Raw genomic sequence first — 6659 nt, 5'->3', positions numbered from 1 at the left:
GGTTGAAACAATTGAAGCTGGTTTGCCTTGCAAAGAAGCCTCAACTTGTCCTAGGCAAGCAAATCAGCCAGAGAGAAATTAATTAGATATGTTTAAGTAGCCTTACACCATCTATTCCCTTTGTATCTACCAAGGTCGTCACTCTGTGAATCTGAAAGTCAGCAAAACAAATACTTGTTGAGAAGCGTCAGCTTATTAAACATGTAAATATGGCTCTTCCTGGAAAATAAACTTCCACCTACAAGCAAACTGATGTTTATGTTTTTCTGTTCCAGCTAAGTTCAGCCCATCACACATGGCAGATCACAACATGTCAAAAAAAAAATAGAGTCATTATATGTGAAAGAGATTGATGACTTTCCTGCCTGATAGAAGTCAGTGAAGAATAAAAATACCCTATTATAAACGGAAGTAAACACCTTTTTCCAAAAAAGCCAGAATTCAAAATAAATATTCAAAAAAGCAAGTCTTCAAAACACTTCTTTCAACAATAAATAGCTTCTTCAAGCTTTTCAAAAGCTGATCCTTGATGGTTCTTACATGTATTCTTCTCTTACCGACTCCCTGCTACCTGCCAACAGTATCATGTTGGCCAACATCCTGTATATCACACAAGGGGGGATATAACCCATGAAACAACACAGACAGCTCTGCTGACCCCCAAAGGTATCCTCATGGGCACCACCATCCTTGCCCTGATGAATCAGTCTGCAGCCTTTGATACAAAGATTGAAGAAACTATTAATAACAATATGTACCACAAGTACACACTTCATCCTCAATATAGTTGTTACCGGCATCCAGCAAACCTAAGACTGGAGACGGGTTCTGTTCACTCTTCCTTGAACAGCCCATAGGCATCCACATAATCCTTCCTTCTCTCCACTAATTATGCAAGATGACTGGGAGAAATTGAGAGGTGCTGCAGGCTTGGTTACCAACAGTCCGCAGATAACAGTCAGTGTGCTCGTCCTCCACGGATACAACCATTGACACTAACAGCATGGCAGAACACCTCCAGGAAAACAGCTCTTGGAGAGGAGCGGATGGCTTGAACTGAATCCAAGCAAGGCTGAAGTGAATGAATCCAAGCACAGCCAAAATGCAGAATGAGAAGAAAAATTTCCTTAACAGCTCATGGAAACATCATCTCCTCCTCTGTGAAAAGCACGTTGTCGACATTTGTCAAAGCTGTGCCTTGGGTCTGACACCTTGCAAAGTCTGGCTGCTTAGGTGGCATCAGTAATCCATGAATTTGTCACCTCTGGGCTGGATTATAATAACTCAACATGTTCTGAAGCTCAATGTGGGAGCTGTACACCAGCTCCAGCTGGTTGGGAATGGAGAACAACTGCTTTTTCTATGGGTTATGTTGCCAAGGGTATATCCGGTTTGTGCTCAAGTGTTTCCCATAGCTCCCAGTCAACATCTGATGCCAACTTAAGGCCCCGATCCTATTTTTCAAAGCAATTAGTGTCTGAAGACCCAACCACATCAAAGTCTGAATTTCCATCCCTGAACCCCCATGGCAACTGTGCTCCTTTGAGAGGTCTTAAAGCTCAGAACAAAGCATCTCTGAGATCTGTGAAGAAAACAGGCCCCTTTTTATCAACAGCTGTGGAATATTTTTCTAGTGAAGATCAGGCGAACCCAGGTTCTGGTGCACTTCAGGCATTATTTCCTTAAGGTGGATTTACTTCTTAACTCAAATGCACAACTCAGATAACTGTTTCATTCCAAAACTCTTCCCAACTTCCTCATCATATCAATTGTTGTAAGTTTCTCTTCCCTTTGTGATGAATTGGAAGAGGCTCGAAAAAGTCCATTAAACACTTAACACTGTCACTGAACTTGCCCACATGTACAGATACTCCAGCAGTTTAATACTTTTACAGAAAGTATGAAAAAGCAAGAACAGAAAGAATGTGCAGAACACGATTTAGTCTGTGCTTCAATCCATCCTTGACAATTTTTTTGATGGCACACCATATCAGAAAGGAAGCTAAAAACAATTTGGTATACACCTACCTTCTCACATCTGGAGGTTTTGCAGCTTCCTCATTGTATTCTTTTGTTCATTCCTCTTATGAATTACAAGATTTGGGAAGCTTATTTACTCCTCCTCCAGCTCAGCCACCTTGACGAGTGTCCAGGGCAATGTTATTCTACCTAGTATACCAGCGTGCAGGAAGGCTGATTTGTCTCTGGTAGCCACTAGTGGAAACACCAGCTTTATTTGCATTGAAAGTTTGGATTTCCAGTTCCCCATATTTTTAAGAATAACAAAGGGGCAGTCTTTTGCAGATGGACAAAATCTTATACATGGTCTGTGTGTAAAGGCAACTTCAAAGTGTAGTTTATTCAGGAGCTGCATTTTTTCTCAAGGCTCCTTTCACTACCCTCAACCATTCTTCTCCTAGTCAGTTCCCCTTCCCAGAATATTCCTTTCCCACTGAACTTTCTCAGCATCGAGTCCTGCTAGCGGTAAATGCAATTATCTTGCTGTTCCCACTAACATCCATGGCATCAGTTATTAAAAACACACTCAGAGTAGCACAGGCAACCCCTCACATTCATCATAGTCTGCCCCTACACAGACAAGATTAAAGACCTTTCAGTAATTAAAGATGGAAGGATGTCATTGAAAGGTACAGGGTAGCTGGGGAAGGTGAGTTATCCAAGTGACACATCTATGATTCTCTTGTCTCTCCTGACCCCTTGTTCTGAAGGCTACTGTTTGTAAATCAAGATTAATGAGACGAACAGCACTTAAGTACACCTGATCATAAATCTGGGAGAGTTAGTACACTCTCTGACAAGATTAATATATTTTATATCTGACACTGTCTGTGTAATGCTCTGTTCAATTTATTACCATCTCAGACCTGAAAGTGAAGCATGGATTTACTTGCAGTGCAACTTTCACTTTTTGCAGAGCATTTCATTTACAATTCTATATCCATTTTTATCCCTCTTGAGGTTATTTTCATATGAAAAAAAGTTTTCTCTTTTAAAATTAATTCCAGTATAATTATACATAAGCTAGGATATTAGTAAAAAGCCACTGAAGAGTGCTGTTGGTCAGATCATGAGGACAACAGGCTGGGAATTTTTTGAGTGAACATAGAAAATGGCATTTAACCTAAATCAAAACATTTTGTAGATAAAGGATGGTTCAAAAATTTGTAACTTAGGAAAAAAAATTCTAATCTAAACTACTTTTTTAATATAGTTTTTTACTTGAAACAGACTGCATTTCATATGGAACCACTTTTTTCCTTCGAAATTTATAATGATCAGCAAATACGTCTTTTAAATTTAAAAAAGTCTGAACCCAAGCGGCAGTAATTGCAATTTAATGAAATACATTTTTATCAATTGAACCAGTTCCCTCTTCTGAAATTCCTCCAGCTGAAGAATGAAAATTGTTGAGATTTTGGGTTTCTGCCTTAATTTGAGACAAAAATATGTTTCAAATCTTGAATTTCTCATAGATTAGAAAAACCACCCTCATTGAGCTGTAACAGACACACAAACTCTATGAGAAACTGTAAAAAACACTTGGAACTGTTCTTTTATCAGATCTCTGGCCATCCAGAAGTCCTTGACCGTGGTCAGGTAATGTGCTGATAAAAAGTGTCTCAAGTTGTCTCCTTGGTGAGCTAAACACACCTTGGATCAGCATCAGACATTGCTGAAAAAATTCTTTCGTGCAATGGCTGCACCAGTGACAAGGCCAACACAGTGTAACTACATAATAAAGGTAATACAATCCAACAGACCCCATCTAGCAGAAGCAGCACTGAGCAAGGAGAAATGGGATTCAGTCCTGTTGAAGGAACTCCCCACCGGTTGCTTCCTCCCCATTCGTGTCTCCTGAAGCTGCTCCTGTCTCACTCCTGTGGCCCCAGTGAGCACCCCCCAGCATGAAGGCTGGTGGCACATCTCCTCCAGTGGCCTGTCCCTCCTTCCAGGTCTGTATGTTCACAATCGTGTGCCAGAAATTATCTTCCATTCCCTCCAGAATCAAAATCAGAGCCAGAGAGTGATCAGCAGAGGCTCCCAGTTTTATTCCTCTGGAGAGCAACATATGGACACAGATCTTCCATCTTTCAAAATGCTCCTCTAATTCACATCACAATTCCAGCAGCCTCCAGGCTGACATATGCCATGAAAAGTACACACAATAGAGGGTGATTTCTCTCCCAGGATTTACCCCTGCTCACAGTTCCCATCCCTACATGCTCTGATTCTCCTTCGCCCACACATCTGTGCTCTCATCCATTCTGCCCTCTGCCACAGCATTTCCTGAAGTCGACACCCAACCGAAAGTTTAATTCTCATTATATTCCTTGCTTTTCAGTACCACCGTCACCCCCTTCCACCACACCATATGTTCCTCATCTCTTCCCCACTGAGCAGTCTCTGGTCTCTGAAACGTGACAGCTGAAATGACCTCCTCCTCCTTGGTCCCCGCTTCTGTCTCCGCAGGTCACTGCCTGCAGCCGGTGTCTCTGTGCTCCTCAGGAATCAGCTTTACAACTGTGAACACAGGTAAAAGCACATCTTCATTCTCAGCCTTGATCCATCTCCTGATACTGTGGGCTTTCTGGGATACAGAGGTCTCCTGTTATTTGACAATGGAGCATTTAAGCAGGGCCTCACATCTGAGGTCACTGCGTGCTTTCATAACACAGATAGCTGTACCTGCTCCTCCCTATCACGTGTTACTAGCCTTTTCTAAAGCCTTTTGGTCACCAGCAGCACCAAAAACCTTCTAGCATAGCATGAACTCTCAAAAAGATTTTCAAGACACAAGGTCAGAATCTTGCCTGTAAACAAACCAGTTACTCCGTGTTCGTGCTCCAGCTCTGCAGCCAGGACTAATGTAAAGCAAAGTCCAGTTTTTTAATCTTCTGTAGTGTAAAACACCCAGCAATCAGAGGCTTATTAGCAGATAATGATTTACTTTCTACCCACCAGCTATTTGCAAAGATCATCCACTCTCCCTGTCTGAAGTACCGTCAGGGTTTCTCTATAAGTCTACTCCATTTATCATTACGGGGATTTACACTGTAAACAGGACAGCTGCATTGCTGAGTCTAATTACACCCTGAGAAGACAAAGCACCATGTGCCCACATATTGCACTGGAATTAGAAGTCCAGGTAGAACAGAAGAGAGGCTTTTAATTAAACAATGTCTGTAACCTTTCACAGAAAGCCTACGATTTAATTTAAACGCACACACAGGAAGAACAGGAGGTCAAGCGCCTTCCCCATCTTGTGAACTTCAGGCCTAGTGATTGCCAAAGATGACACAATCATTTCTGCCCACCTGCCTCACATTTCTGTTTAGAAGTATTTCATCCTTTTCTTGGCTTTCTTTCCTTTAATTAGGAGTAAGGAAAAGGTTGTAGTGACTTCATACCATGTCAGATTTAATCTTCATAAGACCACATCACATGTTGGGGGTGTGTGTGGCAGGAGTTTTTAATAAAGGATTACAGAATGCACCTGCTGTGGCTGAAATATTGTGAGCTTTTTCTAAGCTCTGGGAGGCCTGTATTAGGTCAGGTTTGACTTGAACATTTATTACTTATCAACCTTTGGCATTGGGAGGGAGTCTGAAGCTCGGTGATGATGCGAGCTGATTTAAATTGCCAAAAAAGTGATCAGGTTGTTTGCACAAATCCAGATAAATGTTTGTCTTAATGGCTTTTTCAAAGATGGGCAAATTCCTTTGCCCCAGACAACATTTTTTTTTTGGTTCCCAGATGTCACCAGATAATGACTTTTCTGCCAACAAGTTAATTGCAAAAGCAAAGCAATGCAAATATATACCGAACAATAGTCATGTATTTTCTACAATTGCTTCAAGTATAATGTAATGAACCCAGTGTTTTCTGAAGGAAGATTGCTGATGCCATGGAAAACAAATGCTGTTTCTGAGTGCAACCATCACCCAGCCAAATGATTTGCAAATTCTCCCCTTTGCTTGCACTGCTCTTACCACTCATTGCTTACTTCTTTCACAGGACATGGGACACAAGGGTCAGTCGCTTTCTCCACTGAAGGATTTCGCCGCAAGGCTCCCCAGCACACACTTTTACCTTTCAGCGTAGGTATGGGAGGACACGCTCACTCCAACCAGCTGAAGCAGCTCCACATTGCACAGGCAGATCCAGGATTCCTGGGACAGATGGAGACACTTGCACACTCTCCTAGGGGTTTGAGAAGTCTCCTGCTCACACTTCTGTTCATTTTCCAGTTCTGAGGTCATTTTAACTAAGAAAAGCTCACCGTAGACCATCACTAGCACATGCAGCTGTACATAGTGGTTCAGCAGCTCTCACAAACACCAAGCAGCAGCCAGCAAAGGAGCAGTTAAACAGCCCACTTCACCAGAGCATTCCCAGCAGCAGAGCTGGACCAAGGATGTCTAGGGAACAACTGCCTTTGGAGTGTTAGATGTCTCCTTTTGAATAAATCACTTGTCAGTTCATTGCTCACAGCTGCCGGCATATACCAGACTATTTACTGCATCCAAGCCATTTCCATTCTAATGGTACACAATAGAAGCGAAAAACATACTGAAAATACACACAGCACTGACAAGTGTTAATAGGGCTGCTATCCTCCTTTAAAGCAATTCTATTAA

The sequence above is a fragment of the Caloenas nicobarica genome, chromosome 11 (genome assembly GCF_036013445.1).
Source record: "Caloenas nicobarica isolate bCalNic1 chromosome 11, bCalNic1.hap1, whole genome shotgun sequence".
Lineage (NCBI taxonomy): Eukaryota > Metazoa > Chordata > Aves > Columbiformes > Columbidae > Caloenas > Caloenas nicobarica.
Note: the sequence above shows the minus strand (reverse complement) of the source record.